The sequence below is a fragment of the Pristis pectinata genome, chromosome 4 (assembly GCF_009764475.1).
Source record: "Pristis pectinata isolate sPriPec2 chromosome 4, sPriPec2.1.pri, whole genome shotgun sequence".
NCBI classification, from domain to species: domain Eukaryota; kingdom Metazoa; phylum Chordata; class Chondrichthyes; order Rhinopristiformes; family Pristidae; genus Pristis; species Pristis pectinata.
In genome coordinates, this window is record NC_067408.1 from 35,645,082 (window position 1) to 35,666,265 (window position 21,184).

A 21,184-nucleotide genomic window follows, 5' to 3' on the forward strand; every position below is an offset into this window, starting at 1 on the left:
ACTCAGCAACTGGGGCAGCATCTGTAGAGAAAGAAAAATTGGGTTAGGATTGATAATCTTGCATCAGAACTGGCCATTTCTGATACAAAACAAAAAAGCTGATTATCAGAAATTGTTGAATTCATTATAGACCCCTGCCATGTACCATGATGGAAGATGAATTGCTGTTCCTCAAGCTATAATGGTCTTCATTGGGACAGCGTAAGAGGCCACAGTGACAGTGAGATGGAGAATTAAATTGGCAGTTACTGAAAGCTTAGGGTTGCCTATGCAGACTGAACAAAAGTGTTCTTCAAATAGTCATTCAGTTGGTTTCTCCAATGTGAAAGTACCACATTATGAACACTGAATACAGTAGACTAGACAGGAAAAAGTACAAGTGAATTGCTGCGTCACATGGAAACACTGTTTGAGCCCTATGGATAGTGGAAAAAGGATGAAACAAAAGGGCAGATGCAACACCTACTCTTTTCCCATAACTTCTGTATTATGTCTTTCATAGGTCCAGCATATTATTTTGTTTTCTTATTTTCTAATTACTCTCATTCAGCTATTAACCAGATGGCTCCAAAAGCATGTGTCATCAGATAGCCTTGGTCTCCATCTCATAGATATTCTCTTAATTCTCTTCACCCTCCCCCTCTCTGCAACTTTAAACATACTTGTCTTCTCACTTCTCTAGGTCTGGTGAACTGAAATTTTGACTCTGTTTCTCTCTCCATAGACCTGTTGAGGATTTCTAGCACCCTCTGAGTTTTATTTCAGATTTTCAGCATCTGCAGTTCTTTTTCATTTTAAGTTACTTAATAGTCTCGTATTGTCATCTTCTCCTTGACTACTGCCTGAAATTGAAACAGACTGTTCACAATCTCAGTATTATATTTGACCCAAGCTAAGTTATTTTTCATGCCATCGCTAGTTATGTCTATTTCTTTTCCATAACATCACTGCCACTGCCTCTATTCATCATTTAAGACACTCATCCAAGTATTTTTACTACTAGACATCTCTTCTACTGGACTCCTGGAGGGTCTCCACTGGTTAATTCAGTATCCTGAGAACATCCAAGCACTCTTCCCCATGCCCTTGCTTGCACCAATAATTTATAACCTCTGTTTTTGTGATTTACATAAACACTCAATTAAGTAGCGCCTCACTTTTTACAATTCTCATTCATGTTTTTATATTCCTCTGTCATCTTTCATTCATGTTTTTGTAATATCTAGCATTTTACTTGCTCAAGTTATCCATTCTTTTTGGCCAGTGTTTGCTTCTTGAATATTCCCAAATTGAATTGTTGCAACGTTAGCAGTCATATCTTTTCCTACCAGTGTCCAAAGATTTGGAATTCTCTCTCTAAACTTTTTTTAACCTTTCCCTATTTTAAGAAGCTCTTGAAAACCTATCTTTCATATGTGGGTTGGTATCAATTTGTTTTTCTTAAACAGTCCTGTGATACACCTTGTAACACTTTTGCAAGGTTAACCATGCTACATCAATCAAAGTTTCTTGTTGTTGTCACGCATGCCATTGGATTAAATCCATGTATTTATGTTTTCTGAAATAACAAAATAGTGAGATATTTATTGCTTAAAGTAATTTGAATAATGAGGGAAAGCACCTGGGTTTCAAGAATGTCCATAAAACCAAAAATTGTTTTTGTACTAGTTTTAACATGTGTGCTTTAGAACTTTCTTAACAAATGACTGACAACAAAAGTTGAAGATATGTTTGATTCATGTATAAGAGACAAGAAAAGCTGATTTAAACATTTTGTGGGCAATATAACCAAATTATGAACATTAGTATTTCTATTTATTAATTTGAACATGCATATTTTGCATCAGTTGTATTCATTTATCTAGTAGGTTGATCAAGTAATTTTTTGTCTTTGAGCTTGCCTGTTATTTTCAGAGGAGGTGTCATGTCTACAGAATGCTTCCAATTATATATAGTTTTCAATAGAAATGCACAAATGAAAATTTACTAACTGTAAGTGAAACTAGAATCCCCTGTACACTGCTGAAAAGGATCTAATGTGGAATAGAATCACAGAAGCCAATGTTGCAGCATTAGATATTGTAATCATTGGGAAAGTAACTCTTTTTCAATTCCTCAGCATGCCAAGAGTCATAACTGGGAGCTAAATAAATCCAGAGGTATCACAAATTGCAGCCAAAAAGACGCCTCTACCCAATAACAAGTGCCAGATCCCCATCTAGTAGTAGTATGGTTTAATGGTATATATTACTTTAAACATTAAAGGAAATGATAACTATGCTGAACACTAAGATAATGTATAGAAAGATAATTGGTCCTTCTGTGATTTATATTGGGTAACTTTGATTTGTGAGTTCTGGGCTGTCCACCATGAACAAAAGTGATTCCGTTCTTCTTAAAAAACACACAAAAATCAATGCTCATTTTCCATGTTTCCTTGAGTTGAATGGCAATATGTTTTCCGTAGTCATTCTGCCTCTTGACATTATAGTGTACGGACTCTGAGGAGCACAGGAGTCATCTGTATAATAACCTCCTGTTGCTATGGTAATGGTCAGCCACTGAAAGACACAACTGCTAAAAGTGTGTAGTGTCTTAAAACAATAAACAATCCACATTTAACTTTAATTTTTTTTTGTTTTTCAACTTTGTGGGATATTTAAAAAGTAGCTTGAAAGTTGCATGGTTATGGAGTGCAACGTTTCCAGTTGGGTGAAGAAGACTTGCAGAAACTTTGGCTGGACAACTTTATTTCTAAATGTCTGCTTCACAGAGGTCTAATTATGGAGCCTACAGAGATGCACAGAGTCCAGTAGAATCCCCTCTTTCTAGCTGAAAAAGGTAGCAAAATGCATAGTGACTTGTACCCTGAAGTGTTGACAATTGATCTGGATGTAGCAGTTCAAATTTTACCATGACAGCTGGGAAAATTAAGTATAATTAATTAAACAGTCTTAGTAATTCTGACCATGAATCTGTTGATTTGTTATAAATACTCAGCTGGTTTACCAACATCTCCACTCCTTATCCATTTTGATCTATATGTGACGATAGACCCAGAGCAATAGCTCTTAATTCTGAAATGGTTCAGCAAGTCTCCACATTTAGAGGCAATTAGAAATAAATGCTAGGCAGCATCTCCCACATTCTGCAAATTTTTAAAAGCATAAATGTTTTGTGTAGAGTAATTGATCGGAATGGGTTTGCCAAGAAAGTCTTTAAAAAAAATCACATCATGCACCCCTTCTAACCACATTTGACCTTCCCAACAGTTTTGTCTCATTATGAAGCAACGATATCTTCACCTTTGTGTAGGCCACTTCTTAAAAAAAATATACCAATAGCTGTGAATATCCTTAATTTGTGAGAAATGTTATGTCTTTTCCTGAAAAATGGATTTTAAAGAAGAAGTGGAGTACTTTCCATTTTATTCTCAACAACATATGCATTATAACTCCATTATAAAGGCTGGGAAGGGAATGAGTACTTCTTCCCTTTGTCAATTAATTTGTTGTATCATCTTCATTGACGGCTTTGATAATTTGGCAAAAAAGAATCAACATTTACAAATAAATAAGTTCTTAATAACACCATCTTTTGATGAAAAGCAGATTGGACCATACTCACTGGATTTTAAAAGAATGAAAGGCGATCTTATTGAAATCTAAAAGATTCTGAGAGGGCTTGACATGTTAGACGCTGTGAGAGTGTTTCCTCAGATTGGGTAGATGGTGGTGGGGGGAGAGGGGGGTAGTGGTGGTGATGTGTGCATGCACAGCATCAGAATAAAAGGTTGCTTATTTAAAACTGAGATAAGGATGATATTTTTTCCTCTAAAAGAGTCATGAATCTTTTAAATTTTCTACACCAGGAAGCTGAGTTATTAGTATATTAAAGGCTGAAATAGACTTTAGACTTTAGAGGAAATCAGCTGTTTCAGGAACCAGGTATGGAAGTGGAGTTGAGGTCAAAATCATATCTTGTTGGTTCAGAAATGGACAGCCTTTTGTTCCTCTTTTTTCTGATGTTCTTATGTTAACTTCAAGCTGGCTTTGATTTCTATGGATCAAAAAAGCATTTAGTATTCTTAACATGTCTAGATGTGAAGTAAATATTTTTCTTGTTTCAACCCATCTCAAATAAAACATTTTTAAAAGTTAATGTAAGAAAATAAGTGTTCAAAATATTTTGTGGAACATCTGTCCACTGGGCTGTGCATTGTATGAAGCTGGATTAAAATTGTGCTCTGTTCTTTCTCAACAAATTTACACCACGGAGCCAGTGTATTATTTCCTGAATTTATTGTGATGTTTCAAAGCATCTTGGATTCGCTGGCTGAAATATGAAAAAGTTTTTCACAATCTGTTTTCTTTATTATTATAAATAAAAACTCTTTCAACCTCGGAAGCAGATTCTCACCATAATTGAACACATGTAATGCATTCACTGATGTTCAATCAAAAAGCTACATGCAAGTCCTTGTGCATTCAGGCTAAATTTGTCGTCACACAAATGGGAGAGTAACACAAATAATGTTTTAATAATTGGGAAAATTAAAACGAACTTGACAGGCACACAGCATACTTGAGTGTATTCAAGATGTTAATGAAAAATGAGGTTATGTTCACCAGATGAACAGTGATCTTAGAATAATAGAGCTATACAGCACAGAAACGGGCTGACTGCAATGCCTATCCATGCTAATCCTATTTGCCTGCGTTAGGCCTGTATCCCTCTATTCCTTTCCTATCCAAATATCTGTCCAAATACCTTTTAAACATTGTTATTATATCGACCCCTACCACTTCCCCTGACAGCTTGTTCCATAAAATCACCACCCTCTGTGTGGGGAAAAAAACTTGCTCCTCAAATCTCCTTTTAAATTTCTGCGCTCTCAACTTAAACTCGTGTCCTCTAGTTTTAAACTCTTTCCTCCCCCTCCCCCTCCCCCCCCCGGGTAAAATACTCTTATCTAATTTTATAAATTTACTATAAAGTCAAATTTATTTTCTTTCTTTATGTCACATGATTAGCTCCTCATTGTTCTTCTTGTCAATAATGGATGAAGCTATAAATCCAAAATTCAACTTTCCTTCTGAATACAATCTATATAATGCTATGTATTGCAAATAGGTACTAGAATCAGAGGGGCATTAGTTTGCATTACTGAGAGCAATGAGTCGATTTAATCCAGATTTGCACTCCTCCTTTCATCTCCCCTAATCCAGGCCATTGTTCAGTTCCAGAATGAACACACAAAATGTTCTCTTGAACAGCCTCAACACTTCTTAAACTTTATCTGTAGAACCCTGCTGTCTGAATTCTATACAGTACTGAGTTGTGCTTATCCATCACACTTGTCCTCTTAACGTCTTCTGGGGGCCTCGGATTTAAATCTCTCACCATTGTTTTTAAATTTGTTCATGACTTTTTAAACTTCCTACCTTCTTTAATCCCTTCACCTCAACCCTGTCAGATTTCTGCATTCCTGGAATCTTTTGAAGCCCATTGCCACCTCTCCATTAATCTGTTTGCATCATTCCTTTTTTCCTAAACTAAGTATTTATTCACATCACAGTGTCAACCAGTAAAGTGCCTGGGGCACATGATTTGCGGCAGTCTGTTGTGCAGCAAACAAATTCAATTTGATTGGTGGAAAGAGGTCAGTGCAAAGAATGGTTGAGATGGAAATGACAAGAATTTTTCCCAATAAAAGCAAGGTAATTATTCAAAAAATGCAGTGAATGGAGGACAGTAATTATAAATTCAGTGCAAAAATCAATCCCAGAGTGGCCTCTAATGTCATTCTATGTAGCCTTCCTTAAAACCAACTTTTTGACTTAAGATTTCAGTCTTTTTTCCCCAGTCTTCTCTGGCTACTTCTCAGTTTTTACCTGATGCTTCGCTCAAGTATATCAGGGTGACTTTTTCCCCCCTCTACATGTAATGTTACTTAAATGTCTTATTATTTAAGGAACATTAATATGCTGCTACATGACAGGGCATTTTAACAATTAAAATGCAAATGTACAGAAGCATATCCTTTGAAATGAATATTCATTTCAATCTTTCCACTTTCAGAACAAATAAGTTTTCAAACTTTTATGAATGCTGTGGGAGAAAGAAAAATATCACATTAATGAAGGTACATTTAGCAAGCCTTTGTGTTATTTAATACTTGTAGCACAAGCTTTCTAGTGGCATAATAAGCCAGTCAGCTGTGGCTATCTTTTGTTCGTCTGAAAAAATAGATCACTTGTTCATGTACCTTTGGAAAAAATGTTTCTGTAACAGAATAGCTTGGGTTGAAAATGGTTGGATTCGTATTATAAACCTGGAATTATGCTAGTTAGATACTTTGATTTTAAGTTTTTGTTGAGCGTGATGACGAATGAAATTTCCCAGAATCCCTTCCTGTTGGAACCTATTGTAGGCCTTCCATGCAAAAGTTGTGGTATTTGTGGCACAGCCCTTTCTTTAATCAGTATCTTCATTGCCTTTGGTTTTAGTCAGAGAAGCAATTGTGGATTTTTAAAAAATTCTAATTTGTTGTAACTTGCAACATTTCTTATTCCATTGCTTTAAGGAAACTAAAAATAAAGTGTATGCAGGCTAAGAATTTAAATGTGCTTTATATTTTATGTCTGGAAAGTTTATACATCACATTGACTAGGACTGAGGTTAAGAGGTAATCTAACTGACATGTATAAAATGAATAAGCATTTCCGTGCAGTACAAAGCATCTTCACCGGCACTGGATGGACGGATGGTGTTTGAGCAATTCATTCAAGAGTGAAATCAGGACGTATGTTCTCACATGGATGGTTAGTTGAACTCTGGAACTGTGTTCCCTACAAGGAGGAGCTGAATAACCATATCCTCTTGTATTAGTAGATGAGATAAGCAGAGTCGTACCAGATCTATTTCTAATTCTGCATTCCACCTTGCACCTCCACCAGCCCACCCCCAACTCCCCTTATCCCCTCCCCCTACCCTGACCTCCCCTCCATCCACCTCCTATCTTTTGTCACACTCTTTACCCCTGTACCACTCCCAACTCCTCTCACCCCTTTCCTCTCACCGGCCTAGCCCCTCTACCCCCTTCCTCCTCTAACCCCAGCTCTAACCCCTGCCGGATCTTTACCATCCCCCCCTGATCTCCCCCTCTCTGAGGCTGAGTGGTCTGTTCTCAGCAAAGGCCTCACCTTCATATCTCAACGCCCCCACCTCAATGAATTCAGAACCCGGCATGATGCCAAGCTCTTACCTCCACCTCTGTGCCTTCTTCTTCGGTAAGAAGTCCTCTTCCCCCTTCTGATGACCCGTTCTCCCACATCCAGCCCTCTTCTTCCACCTGGACTCCCCCAATGGGCCTGTTACCTTCCCTGGATCTGCTTATACCTAACTGTCGGCACGACATCAGCCGTATTGAATTTTCTGCTCCCCTCACCCACCCCAACCTCACCCCTTCTGAACGCTCTGCTCTCCATTCCCTCCGCACCAACCCTGATATTGTCATAAAACCAGCTGAGAAAAGTGGTGCCATGGTAGTCTGGTGCACTGACCTCTACCTTGCAGAGGCCAGGCAGCAACTCTCGGACACTTCCTCCTACCTACCCCTGAACCATGACCCCACCAAGGACCACCAGGACATTATCTCCTGCACCATGACTGACCTCATCACCTTGGGAGATCTCCCCCACCCCCACAGCTACCAACATGATAGTCCTGCAACCTAGGACTACCCACTTCTATCTCCTCCCCAAAATCCACAAGGTGGACTGTCCCAGCAAACCTATTGTCTCCTCGTACTCTTGCCCTACTGAGCTCGTATCCTCATACCTAGACACTATCCTGGCCCCTCCCCCCCAGTCCAATCTCTTCCCACCTACATCCATGACGCATCACTCGTTCTTCAACTCTTCCACAGCTTTTAAGTTCTCCAGCATGCATAACCTCATCTTCACCAATGGACATCCAGTCCCTATATACCTCCATTCCCCATATACCTCCATTCCCCATCATGACGGCCTCACCGCCCTCCACTTCTTTCTTGACCAGAGACAGAACCAGTCCCCTTCCACTAACGCTCTCCTCCTCCTAGCTGAACTTGTCCTTACCATAAACAACTTCACTTCCGATTCCTCACACTTTCTACAGACCAAGGGCATAGTCATGGGCCCCAGCTATGCCTGCCTCTTCATTGGCCACGTTGAACAGTCCCTGTTCCAAGCCTACTCTGGCCCCACTCCTCAAGTCTTTCTCTGCTATATATGCTTTCTCTGCCACCTCTTGCACCTGTGCAGAATTCAGCAGTTTCATGAATTTCACCACAAATTTTCACCCTGCTCACCAATTCATTTGGACTATCTCTGATACCTCTCTCTCCTTCCTCGATCTTTCCATCTCCATTTCAGGGGATTCCATATCCACCGACATCTACAAACCACTGACGCCCACAGCTACCTTAATTACAGCTCCTCCCACCCTGTCTCTTGCAAGGACACTATCCCTTTTTTTCAATTCCTCTGCCTCCGCTGCACCTGCTCCCATGATGAGGCTTTTCACTCCAGGACCTCCAAGATGTCCAACTTCTTTACCAACCGTGGCTTCCCCCCTACTACTGTGCTACTGTGGTCAAGAGAGCTCACACCCATATTTCTGCCATTTCCCGCACCTCTGCCCTCACCCCCGCTCCTCCCAGACCCAACAGGGATAGGGTCCCCCTTGTCCTCAAATTTCATCCTACCAGCCTACGTATCCAACAATACATTCTCTGCCACTTCTGCCACCTCCAATGGGACCCCACCACCAAGCATATTTTCCCCTCGCCACCCCTTTCTGCCTTTCGCAGGGACCGCTCTCTCCGTGACTCCCGAGTTCACTCCTCCCGCTCCTACCCCGGGGACTTTCCACTGCCCCTGCCATAGGTGCAACACCTGCCCCTACACCACCTCCATCCAGGGACCCAAACAGTCCTATCAGGTAAGACAGAGATTCAACTGCACCTCCCTTAATATCATCTATTGCATTTGGTGCTCCAAGTATGGCCTCCTCTACATTGGTGAGACCAAACACAGACTAGGTGACCATTTTGCAGAACACCTGCGCTCTGTCCATAATCGCAATCTGCATCTCCCCGTTGCCAGTCACTTCATCTCCCCCTCCATCACAGATATGTCAGTCCTCTGTCTCCTCCACTGCCAGAAGTCCAAGCACAAACTGGAGGAAGAGCAACTCATTTTCCATCTTGGAACCTTGCAGCCTAACGGCATGAACATTGAATTCTCCCACTTTAAGTAATCCCCACAACCACAACCCCCCCAACCATGCCTCTTTTCTTCCCTTTCCTAGCCTCTCTTTCTCTTTTTTTCTACCCCCCTCTTTTTCCTCCTCATCTTTGACCCATCTCCCAGTGGATCTACTCTCCCCTCCTCCCCTGCACCTGCCTATCACCATCTCTTACCTGCATCTCTTAACTATCACCACCTTGTGCCCACCCTGCCTCCCCTCTTTTGTCCACCTATCACTGCTCTGCTTTTCCTTCCTATATATTGGTCTTCCCCTTTTCCCTATCTTCAGTCCTGAAGAAGGGTCCTGACCCGAAACGTTGACTGCCTGCTTTTCTCCAGGGATGCTGCCTGGCCTGCTGAGTTCCTCCAGCATCATAGTGTTTTTCACCTGGATTCCAGCATCTGCAGTCCTTTGTTTCTCTTGTACCAAATTTTATTTGTTTCTTTTAAAACTTTTAGTTTGGAGTAGGAACCAATACGATTTGCATAACTTCTGAGGTAAATTTTACTAGACTTTTAAGTGACCTGTATTTTCTTAGTACAAAATGCAAAATACTGGAATGTTCTGAATCAAGAATTTACACTGTGTAGCGACTCACCGTCCGGCCAAGCGAACCGGCTCGGCAGTCGGGTCGCGCGGCGTTGGAGCAACGAGGCCCAAGATGGCGGCAAGCCTCGTCTTTCCTGAGCGACGGGGAGAACCCACATGCGGGAAAGACTTGATGACGTAGTACTTACGTCATCACTGGTTGCACTGGGCAGGAACAATCTCCCTTAAAAGGCCTGTGCAAGGCGGGAAAATAAACCAGTTCTTGTTTGACAATCCTCCGACTAGCGTCTTGTTTTGTTTCGCGGTAGCAACCGCTACATTGGTGACCCCGACGGTCCAAACGGATTTTGGACCCGCGCAATGGACGACAATGCAGCAGCCAATGCAATGGCCCTCAAGCTGCCCACCTTTTGGACACTTCGGCCCGGCATCTGGTTTGACCAGGCCGAAGCGCGATTCCACCTTCGGCAGATCACCTCCGACTCCACGAAGTACTACTATGTGGTGAGCTGTCTGGACCAAGAGACAGCCGCCCAGGTCGGGGACTTCATCCAGTCACCTCCGGAGAACGATAAGTACCCGGCTTTCAAAGACCTTTTGATTCGGACCTTCGGCTTCTCCTGTCGTGAGCGCGCCGCCCGCCTGCTTCATCTGGACGGCCTGGGGGACAGATCCCCATCCGCCCTCATGAATGGCCGAGGGACACAAGCCATGCCTGATGTTCGAACAGGCCTTCCTCGAACAACTCCCCGATGACATCCACCTGTTGTTAGCTAACGCCGACTTCAGCAACCCCCGTGAGGTAGCCGCCCGGGCAGACGTCCTGTGGAAGGCCAAACGCGAGAGCGGTTTGTCCGTCGGCCAAATCACCAGGCCGCGAGCCCAACACCCGCCTCGCCCAGTCCCAGCAACTGAGCAGCCACACCCCAGGAGCACAGATGACGACACGGGTGACCAGCTGTGTTTCTACCATCAGAGGTGGGGTGCGGAGGCCCGTCGATGCCGCCCACCCTGCATTTTTTTAGCAAGCACCTTAGACCACCCGAACTGAAATACAGCGCTTTTGATCGGGAACTTCTAGCGCTGTATCTGGCGGTCCGGCATTTCCGATACTTTCTAGAAGGCAGACCTTTCACCGTTTTCACCGATCATAAGCCTTTGTCCTTTGCCTTCTCCAAAGTCTCCGATCCCTGGTCAGCTCATCAGCAGAGGCATTTATCCTACATTTCCGAATTTACAACAGACATCCAACATGTCTCCGGAAAGGATAATGTTATTGCTGATGCACTTTCCAGACCGACCATCCACAACCTGTCCTTGGGTGTCGACTACGCGGCCCTAGCTGACGCACAGCAAGCCGACGACGAGCTGCCCAGCTACAGAACCGCCGTCTCGGGCCTACAGCTCCGAGATTTCTTGGTTGGTCCAGGTCAGCAGACCCTACTTTGCGACGTCGCAACAAGTCAGCCCCGCCCTATAGTCCCTGCAGCCTGGCGGAGACGCGTTTTCAACTCGGTACATGGGTTGGCGCACCCATCCATCAGATCAACTGTCCGACTGGTCGCCAGCAAGTTTGTCTGGCATGGCCTGCGCAAACAGGTCAGTGAGTGGGCCAGGACTTGTCCGCACTGCCAGACATCGAAAATCCAACGACACACCAAAATCCCGCCACAGCAGTTCGAGCCTACCCGTAGGAGGTTCGACCACATACATGTCAACCTTGTGGGCCTTCTGCCGGTTTCAAGAGGAGCCCGGTACCTCCTTACCATCGTGGACCGGTTCACGAGGTGGCCAGAGGCAACCCCTCTGACTGACATCACGACTGATTCCTGCGCCCGGGCGTTGCTCACAACTTGGGTCTCACGTTTTGGGGTTCTGGCCCACATCACTTCAGACAGAGGCACCCAATTCACTTCCAGTCTCTGGGCTGCATTAGCGAACCTGCTAGGGACGCAGCTGCACACCACCATGGCCTACCATCCTCAATCCAACGGGGTGGTGGAACGTTTTCACCGCCATCTGAAATCAGCCTTGATGGCCCGCCTCAAGGGTCCTAACTGGGTTGACAAGCTGCCTTGGGTCCTGCTCAGCATACACACTGCCCCCAAAGAAGACCTCCCGTGCTTCATCAGCTGAGCTTGTGTACGGGGCACCCCTAGTCGTCCCGGGGATTTCATACCTGCCCTTCGAGACCAAGGAGAACAACCCCCAGCAGTCCTACAAAGACTGCGTGAGAAGCTTGGCAACTTGGCCCCAATTCCCACCTCACGGCACGGTCAAGCCCCATCCTGCCAGCCCAAACAACTACGAGACTGTAAGTTTGTTTTCGTTCGCAGGGGCACACCTCGGGCACTGTTGCAACGACCATATGAGGGACCATTCCGAGTCATAAGAAACAATGGATCCACCTTTATTTTGGACGTTGGAGGCAGGGAACAGGTTTTCACGACGGACCACCTCAAACCAGCCCATTTAGATCTGCAACAACCGGTTGAGGTTTCAACGCCGTGATGCAGAGGCCGGCCCCCTAAGCGGCAGCTGGCACAGCCCGCGGACCTTGGGGACTGTATCGCCGGTTCTGGGGGGGGTTGTGTAGCGACTCACCATCCGGCCAAGTGAACCGGCTCGGCAGTCGGGTCGCGCGGCGTCGGAGTGACGAGGCCCAAGATGGCGGCGGGCCTCGTCTTTCCTGAGCGACAGGGAGAACCCACGCGCAGGAAAGACTTGATGACGTAGTACTTACGTCATCACTGGTTGCATTGGGCGGGAACAGTCTCCCTTAAAAGGCCTGCGCAAGGCAGGAAAATAAACCAGTTCTTGTTTGACAATCCTCTGACTAGCGTCTTGTTTTGCTTCGCGGTAGCATCCGCTACAACTGTCCCATAAATTGATGGATGTTGTGTGAAGTAAATTTCGAACATTGTAAAAAAGGGAAAATTCTGGTTTAATAGATTTATACCTTCATGGTTGGATTACTTTGGATTGCAAAAATTGACATGACATGATTATTTTTGTTACCATTATGAGAGTGGGGAGTGAGTGAGATACTGAAAAGTCCTGGCTGGGCAACATTGAAATGATTTCATGCTTGAATGCGATCAGAAAGAGGTGAACCATCTCACTATTAAATGTGGATTACAAGATTCTTTCTGAGACAGTCGCCAACTGAGTGGAGTTTGCCCAGGTGCAGATGAACCACCTGCACCATACCTGGCAGGAAGATCTCTGATAGTGTAATGCTGCTTCAGGACATAATCACCTGCATGTAGAACATGGGTATGGGCACTTGTCTGGTCAGCTTGAACCAGGAAAAGGCCTTTGATAGAGTAACACACATACAAATGATGGATGGGTTTTGGCAAGGGAAACTATAATGGGATACATTTGCTGCATGCAGACATCAGTAGCAAAGTCCAAATTAACAACTAGGAAACTGAAAGCTTCCTGATTAAAGTTGGATTTGGGAAAAGCTGCTCTCACTCCTGTCTTGTTTTTGTGCTGCAAGACTTGGGCACAAGAGGGATGAGGTTCCCAGGCAATGGAAGCACTTAAATCAAAGCCTCCCTGTACATGGACAACATCAATCTTCTGGGCGCACTCTACGTCCACAGATTGGTCAGAATCCACGGCTAGTTTGAACTGACCTGGGGCCATGGGATGTGGGGTGGTAGGCTCAATCACAGCAAAAGTGTGACCATGTTCTTTGGCAACTGGTCCAACCAATCTGCTTTTCCCTTCACCATCAGGTCCAATTACCTAAAGGCCCTAGGAATCTGGTTAGGAGAAGTCGAGACATCGAAGACTGACCTACCAAAGAGAACTGAGGGACTGTTGTGTACTATGTCTCATCGAAACGTGGCTCACACCTGCCTCACCTGACTCTGCTATTCAACCTGAGGGCTTCTCAATTCATCGAATGGACCGTACAGTGTCCTCAGGCAAAGTTAAAGGCGGAGGGGTCTGCTTCTTAATCAATAATGTGTGGTGCTCGGACATGTCGGTCATGGTGAGCTCCTGCTCACCCAGCCTGGAATATCTAACAGTGAAGTGTCGAACAATCAATCTGCCAAGGGAGTTCGCTTCAGCAATCCTGATGGCAGTCTACATCCCACCACAGACGGACGTGAAGCCTGCACTCAATGAGCTATTCTCCATGGTCAACAACCTTGAGACAGGATACCCTGAGGCTCTCTTCATCATCGCAGGGGACTTCAATCAGGCCAAGCTCAAGAGTGCGTTACCAAAATACTATCAGCACATCTCCTGCTCCACCAGGGGCGCGACCACTGCTATACAACCGTCAAAGATGCCTTCTGAGCCACCCCTCATCCTCACTTTGGGAAATCAGACCACCAGGCTGTGCTCCTTCTCCCTGCATACAAACAGAAACTGAAACGGGAGGATCCGGTACGGAGAGTCGTGCAGTGCTGGTTTGAGGAAGCAGATGAGCTCCTACGTGACTGCTTTGATACAGTGGACTGGTCCATGTTCAAAGACTCAGCTGCCAGCCTTGATGAGTATGTCACCACCATCACCGACTTTATCAGCAAGTGTGTGGAGGACTGTGTACCAAAGAAGACAATACAGGTGTTCCCAAACAGGAAACCATGGATGAACCGGGAGATCCACTCCCTACTGAAGGAGAGGACTGCTGCACACAAATCTAATGATCCTGATCTGTACAAGAAATCAAGGTATGACCTTTGGAAGGCTATCAGGGATGCCAAGACTCAAAATAGAGTCGCTGACCAGCTGCCAGTTATGGCAGGGCTTACATGCCATAACAGGCTACAAGACGAAGTCAGGCTGCATAGCTAACAACAGCGCATCACTTCCTGATGAACTTAACGCATTCTATGCATGTTTTGAACAAAAGGGAAGTGGATTGTCACCATCCACCCTGACAGCCACCAACGCAGCTGGAGATCACAGTGGAGGACGTAAGATCAGTCTTCTGGAGAGTGAACACAAGGAAAGCATCTGGCCCAGATGGTTCCCTGGCCGTGTGCTCAGATCTTGTGCTGATCAGCTGGCAGAAGTGTTTGTGGACATATTCAACCTCTCCCTGCTTCAATCTCAGGTTCCCTCCTGTTTTAAGAAGACCACTATCATCCCAGTACCAAAGAAAAGCAAGGTAACGTGCCTCAATGACTACTGACCAGTGGCTCTGACATCCACCATCATGAAGTGCTTTGAGAGGTTGGTCATGGCAGGCATCAACTCCAGCCTCCCAATCTTGACCCACTGCAATTCACCTATCGCCGAAACAGGTCTACAGCGGATGCCATCTCTATGGCCCTACACTCAGCTCTGGAGCATCTGGACAGTAAAGACACATACGTTAGACTATTGCTTCTTGACTACAGCTCTGCCTTCAATACTATAATCCCAAGCAAGCTTGTCACCAAACTCTGAGACCTAGGGCTCAACACCTCCCTCTGTAACTGAATCCTTGACTTTCTAACAAACAGACCACAATCAGTGAGGATAGGCAGCAATACCTCCGGCACGATTATTCTCAACACCGGTGCCCCATAAGGCTGCATCCTCAGCCCTCTACTCTACTCCCTATATATTCATGACTGTGTGACCAGATTCTGCTCTAACTCCATCTACAAATTTGCAGATGATACCACCGTTGTAGGCCGTATCTCAAACAGCGATGAGTCGCAGTACAGGAAGGAGATAGAGAGCTTAGTGGAATGGTGTCATGACAACAACCTTTCCCTCAATGTCAACAAGACAATAGAGCTGGTCATTGACTTCAGGAAAGGGAGTGGTGTACATGCACTTGTCTACATCAATGGTGCTGAGGTCGAGAGGGTGGAGAGCTTCAAGGTCCTGGGAGTGAACATCACCCACAGCCTGTCCTGGTCAAATGATGCCACAGCCAGGAAGCTCACCAGCACCTCTACTTCCTCAGGAGGCTAAAGAAATTTGGCATGTCCCCTTTGACTCTCACCAACTTTTACCGATGCACCATAGAAAGCATCCTATCTAGATGTATCACGGCTTGGTACGGCAACTGCTCTGCCCAGGACTGCAAGAAGCTGCAGAGAGTTGTGGACACAGCCCAGCGCATTATGGACACCAGCCTCCCCTCCTTGGACTCTGTCTTTACCTCTCGTTGTCTTGGTGAAGCAGCCAGCATAATCAAAGACCCCACCCACCCGGGACATTCTCCCTTCTCTCCTCTTCCATCGGGTAGAAGATACAGGAGCCTGAGGTCACGTACCACCAGACTTAAGGACAGCTTCTACCCCACTATGATAAGACTATTGAACAGTTCCCTTATACAATGAGATGGACTCTGACCTCACGATCTACCTTGTTGTGACCTTGCACCTTATTGCACTGCACTTTCTCTGTAGCTGTGACACTTTACTCTGTACTGTCATTGCTTTTACCTGTACTACATCAATGCACTCTGTACTAACTCAATGTAGCTGCACTGTGTAATGAATTGACCTGTACGATTGGTTTGTAAGACAAGCTTTTCACTGTACCTCAGTATAAGTGACAATAATAAACTAATACCAATACATGCAGAAGAATTGGGTGAAATGAAACAGAAGTTGGGAATGTGAGAGCGGTGGTCCCTGTCAATGGTGAAGAAAAAAACTGGTCAAGTGTGAGGTGCTCTGGTGTGGCCCAGGTGTGTCCCATACTCTGGTGTGGCAATCTTCCATTTCTTCTGGAGATTCAAAATGGATCATGTCTGTAGGTTCGTCATGTGCAGTTCTCTAGAAAAAAGGAGGGGATAAGCATGCTTCACATAGGTGGCTATCAGGATAAAGGCTGTGTGTAATTGCATCAAGCTGCATATTGAGCCTGATTACACAAACGCAGTGTTGCAACATACTAAGGATCTATCTTTCCCTCATGTTATGAAAGATGGGCCTGGCCTCTTTGCCATGAAATGTTCCATTCATTTGGACCATGCCGCACCACCAGTCTCTTGTAGAAAAGTTTCTATGGAAAAATACCTCTGAATGCAAGTTGATCAGGCATGGTCTGCACAGAATGTCCTGGAGACCCTGCAGCACAAGGCGATGATGGATCCTGTCAAATGGTTCCCCCAAGTAGACAGACAAAGTCATTTGGCAGAATGCCTCATCACCAAGACTCAAACAAGCACCTAAGACCTCACTTCACCAATGTAAGAAGGCCCTCTTTATCAGATCCTTTGTGTGCAGCCAAAATCTCAATCCCACTGTGCACCTTCAAGGTGGTTGTGATGCAGATGAAACCATCATCCACTTTAACTGAGTGTTTGCCAGAAGATCTAGAAAGGGAAACAGTGGTCTTTGTTGAACTTCATAAAAACAAAGTGCTCAATTGACTATTCCCAGGGATACTTACTGAGACGAACATCAACTATGATTAGAAGATCATCAATTCAGTGAAAAACCAGCTTTGGTCTTCCTGAAACTTTTGATCCAAGGAGTTGTCCACAAGCAACTGGCATGTTCTGAGGCCACACTAACGGACAAACTGAAGCTCGATGCTGCCAAAGGCTCTGTGGAGAAAGACCACAGTCATGGTCACTGAAGGGCCGGGTGCTGTGTAACAACCTCTCAAACTGATGAAACATTAGTGAAGTTGACATGTTTTAAGTGAATATAATGAATTGCTTGGTTCAGTGGATAAAGATAATGGCATACCCCAATTTCATTAAGATATTTTGAGATATTTATTCATTAGTCACATGTACATCGAAACACACTTTTTGTGTTACTGTGAGTGTGCTGGAGGGCAGCCCGCAAGTGTCGCCACTGTTCCGGCGCCAACATAGCATGCCCACAACTCCTAACCTGTACGTCTTTTGGAATGTGGGAGTAAACCGGAGCGCGCAGAGGAAACCCACGCAGTCACGGGGAGAACATGCAAACTCCTTACAGACAGCAGCGGGAATTGAACCCCGGTCACTGGCACTACACAAATGTTACTGTATATTTTAAGAATAAAGAATACCTCAGGGGGAGGAGGGAGAATTATAATAGGATTGGTAATGTTATGATCCTGTGAAAAGTAATACCTTGAACTATTAAATAACATACCTCCACATTTTATAAATGGATGCTATGCTGCCACTGTATCTGTAGTGTTTCTGACCTGAGAAACAGAGCAGAACTGCACCTACAGTTCCTCCCATCTGCAGTGTGACCCTGTTGCCAAGGTAGCATGCCTTTCATTGTCAAATGGAATAGGCTATCACATCCATTGCTACGCATGGGCCTGACAACGTACGCAGGCACCAGCAAAGCTGGCTGTATTAAAGTTCTTCCTAATTGAACAGAAATGTTCCCCAAAGACTTGGTAGATGCAGATAGTGACAAGTTGAGTTGCATATACCTGGACGAATTCAGGCTGATCAGTGTGAAATTCAGTTGATCACAGCCAAGCATGCAAAATTGTGACTAGAATTGGCCTTTGGTCCTCCTCAAATAGGAAAGGGGAAATTTGTTTGAAACTCCTAGTTTTGATAGCTAATCAGCACCCTCTGTTGGAAGTGTGCATATGTGAAAGTTGAATAACAAGAGGGTGTTGAGTGGGAAGCTGTCCTTAGCCAATTAGCAGCAAGGCTCAAGTACAAGTAATAGCCACTTCAGTGACTTGAGAATGTGGAGCCATCTGCTACCAAGGAGGCAATGGCTTCACGTTTGGAATGGGGTAGAAAAATGGGAGGAAAAAACAACAAAGAAGAACTTGTTCCAAGCAGTAAATAGTTTGTACAATACCAGTAATTATATCAAACTATTCAGTTTCCATAGGACTTCAGAATTTATTAACTGGCCTGAATATTAGGAAATCAATGTAGCATACTTCAAGTGGAGAAATCTAAAACATCAATGTGTGTCACGGCTGTTTTGTTCATAGTTGGTTGAATTGAGACACACAATGACTCATGAACCTTAGTACATGAAGAATATCAGCAATGACTATACTTGTTTATCCCTTGGGCCACAATGTGCTTGATGAATAAAAGCAAATAACTGTGCTTTCTGAAATGGCAAACTATTTGAAATTGGAGAGGAGAGGTCTGCCTGATAAAATATTGAACTATTTTCAGGTCATGAATTACTAACAAAGAATGAAAGGAAAACACCCATATACTCAGCAACACAAATGCCAAATCAAGTCAATGTTTGACAACAGTTTAAGGAAATTTATAATTGAATCACTGGGTTAAACCTCTTAAATTATGCAAGTTTTAAAACTTGTTCTTCTGTAATGGATGTCAACATTTAGTTTACTCAGAATACATGTACTGATATTGCAGCTAATGGGATGCCAGAGTCATGAATTTAATATTTTCTTCTCTCGTTCCAATTCAGTAAACACTATCAGATGGGATAATTAGGATCTTAAAGGAATACTTCCCTTCTCCCCTCCTCCCCTCCCAAGCTGATCTGTTCCATAAGGGCTCAATTTGGATCAATAATTCCTTTGATCACACAGTGCAGGCAGTGTATTTGCTTCATGTGGTGATGTATAACTTCATCTGGTTAATCTGCTGGAAAGCATTGTTGTGTTCAGAACCGTATCAGTGCCTTAAATCTAGGCCATACAATTCCTGACTGATATGCCACAGCTGTAATGTGGATGCATCTTTCTTTCCATTTTTGGGGTCTTCTCTTAATGAGTTTCAGGCAGCAATTTAATTAGGACAATTTCCTAATGTGAAATTCCAGAAAGACTCAGACCTGATTTTATGACTTGCAGAACTGATGGATGCCAGTGGCATAATGTTGAATCCATACAGATATGTTTTCTCTTTCCCTTTCTTGACAGCAGTGAATCATTGGTAGTGTGTAGTTTTTGTGGATATTGACAGGTTTTCAGTACTTCTGTCAAGTATTTTGTCACTCAATGTCAACAGCATCATTTCTGGTATTCATATACAGAGATGCCTTAAAGCAGAGGTCATGAAATGTGAATCCTGCTGCTTATCATTTTCCCTTTCATCTGACTTGGGCATTACAAACTGAACCGGGGATCACACCTGGTAGTCTCTGTGGTTTTATATTAAAAGCTGAACTAAAGGCAAAGTAGATCAAATTGAAATGTATCATAACATTTCATTAAAAACATAACTTTAAACTTCCTCCATTACTTCAGTGCATTAAAGTTACTCCATCCTGATCCGTTCTGATCTGAGCCAGGATAGGGGTGGTGACACATTAATAAGCTTTAACATCCCCCATGAGTTATGGAGGGTAGAATCAGATAGGCTAACCTCCCCCTCACCCACCCTCTCGCCCTGTGACTATTTAGTGACCCATGCTGCAAAGTCTGCATGTGTGGACATCTGGTGAGGATGGGATCAGGCTTAGCTGTGACAATTCCCAAAGTCTGCTGACACTCACTGTCTGGGTGCACGTCATTAAAAACAAGCTGCAGAGTGCCCAGTGATGACTCAATCCCAGCAGGAGAGGAGAAGCTCAATGTTTTGTGGTGGGGGGTGGGGGGTGTGGAAAGAACCATAAATAACCAAAAAGAGAATAGCTTACAGACAGCAGCTTCTAACACAAAAGCAAGCAATGATTTGCAGTTATACAAAGCTATTTCTTGAAATACATATTATACTTCTTTTAAAATTTGATTTGAGACTAGTACAAACCCTAACATCCTTTGCAATCTTAATCGGTTAAAAAAAGTGCATATAAACAAAGTAATTGTTATATTATAATCAAAGATGCTGAGATGTTAATAACATTGAAATTGTACACATTTAACTACTGAATTTAGTAAAGCTTTGTTGGGAATATTTTTGCGTGTGCCCTTTTTATAGCAAAAAGTGATGCTTGCTCTCCTCTGCAATCGTTTTTTAATCATTTCATGTGCATATTCAGAGAGTTTCTATCATGACATAACCTGCAAAAATAATCCACTGACAGTGGTGTTATTATCTGAAACTGAATGTTAAATGTACCAATCATCTTATCTAACCTTTTATTGGAGGTGATGGTGATGCTGATGCTGATGCTTAGGTGGGGGTGAGGATGAAGATGTAGTAAAGGAGAGGAAAGTGAATGTCTGAACAAGTCAGCACTATTTTTTTAATGCATAAGGGTACTGGATTTTAATTAGTATCAGAAAATTGGGACCTAATTCCCTAATCCAGGAAGTTCCTTTTCTGTCCCAGTGAGCAGGAATGACAGACAACTTAATCAACCTATGGTTTGTTACAGAATGCACAACTCCAACAGCAGGGAGGGGGTGTCCTTTTTTTAGGTTGCAGTTTTAAAAATCAATTCTAATGACATTTATTTGGTGCAAACTTAGAATTCTTAATTATTTTATCCTCCTAATTATTCCAAATCAATGCATTCACTTA

At 43.8% G+C, this 21,184-nt stretch overlaps 1 protein-coding gene across 2 annotated transcripts in view; it reads left to right on the forward strand.

Annotated features, from left to right (window-relative positions):
- The window catches only part of rnf44 (ring finger protein 44), a 137,335-nt gene that overhangs the window by 1,696 nt on the left and 114,455 nt on the right, over positions 1-21,184 (forward strand). The window lies entirely within an intron of this gene.